Genomic DNA, 1432 nt, shown 5'->3' on the forward strand with positions numbered 1-1432 from the left:
CGTGCATGTTCATATGCTTGAAGATGACAGAACTAGTGAAATCTGAAATGTAATTTTATTATCTGAATCTTAAGTTTAATTTTATGATCATCATCAAGAGAAGAGTTATTCTACCTAGAATATGGAATGATCACAGTATTTGTGGAGTTTGAGAGAGAATCTCGAATGATTGTCATCTTTACAGAATCACATGAGGATAAATTCCACAGAACTCCTAACAAGCTCCCTGACTTCTGTATCAATAGATTTTTCTCAACATTCACAATAAGGCAGGTATGTCACCAACATTCTCCATTGCTATTTTATTTTCATCTGTAGACTTGCCAAAAACAAGATTTTGGAGAGCACCACAATAATTCTTCTGAACTTCCACAACTGTGACCCAAAAGGTCAACCAGATAGATGTCTGATTCCCCCTAACCTCTCACCTCCATCTTCACTTTGTTGTCACTGAAGCACAGGTGTTGCAGGTAGGCAGCTACATTTGCCTGCACTGACAGGAACTGATGCTGCAGCATGTGAATGACTTCAGGCACCTCAGGATCATGCCAGGCAACTTTCCTGGGATCTTTCTGAGTATTGTCTATTGATGGGGATCTCATGGTGCCATCATCAGCTGGTGCTGCATGCCAAAGCCTGTTATAACTGCCCTCTTGCACTTGGTACTATATCAGCCTGTAGGGCTCTGGACAGGTAGCTGTTGTGTTAGAGAATTAATTATTTCTTTGGTATGTAAGGGTACTTCATTGGCTGGATGTCCTAAACCTGTGCGATACAAAGCTGTCTATGATCCTGGGAGCTCCACGGTCCCATGGTTTGGGCTGCAGTATACCGGGCGGTAGTAGGTTCACTCCTCATATATAGGAGTGATGTGCAAGTCAGGCAACACTGCTTTCCCAAGTTGGCTGTGCTGACTAGCACATGAGCTCCATAGGCCTGTCAGGCTCTCTGGCCAAAGTGGAATCCTTCTTTCATAAATATCATACTTCTACTGTCCAAACTTCTCCATGTCATGAACAGTCCTTTGTTGTGAGGGTCCCAGATGCTGCAGCATGGCAGTCATGCCTGAGTGTCTGGGGGATGACCACCCCAACTGGCCTTAGGATGAAGCAGTTACTCGAGTCTGTACATTCATTCATCAAGGTTAGTAGGAACCACACTCTGGTGGTGGTTTGAAACTGAGAGGTTGATACATTAGAATTGGAGGTCTAAGAGAAACAATACCTTTCACAATAGCTAATCACAAGAATAAATACTTGGGAATAAATTTAACCAGAAGTACAAAGGACATTTTCCAAGAAAATTACAAAACATTACTACAAGAAACAAAAAGAAATCTTGAAAAGTGGAAGAATATCCCTTGCTCATGGATAGGAAGACTCAATGTTGTGAAAATGGCAATACTACCAAAAGCAATTTACACATTTAATGC

At 41.7% G+C, this 1432-nt stretch overlaps 1 pseudogene; it reads right to left on the reverse strand.

The window, feature by feature from the left end:
• Positions 1-32: 32 nt before the first annotated feature.
• LOC102867699 overlaps positions 33-1432 on the reverse strand; it is a 4481-nt pseudogene continuing 3081 nt past the window's right edge.

The sequence above is a fragment of the Elephantulus edwardii genome, unplaced genomic scaffold (genome assembly GCF_000299155.1).
Source record: "Elephantulus edwardii isolate Elephantulus edwardi_28Jun2011 unplaced genomic scaffold, EleEdw1.0 scaffold00379, whole genome shotgun sequence".
In the NCBI taxonomy this organism is placed as follows: Eukaryota; Metazoa; Chordata; class Mammalia; order Macroscelidea; family Macroscelididae; genus Elephantulus; species Elephantulus edwardii.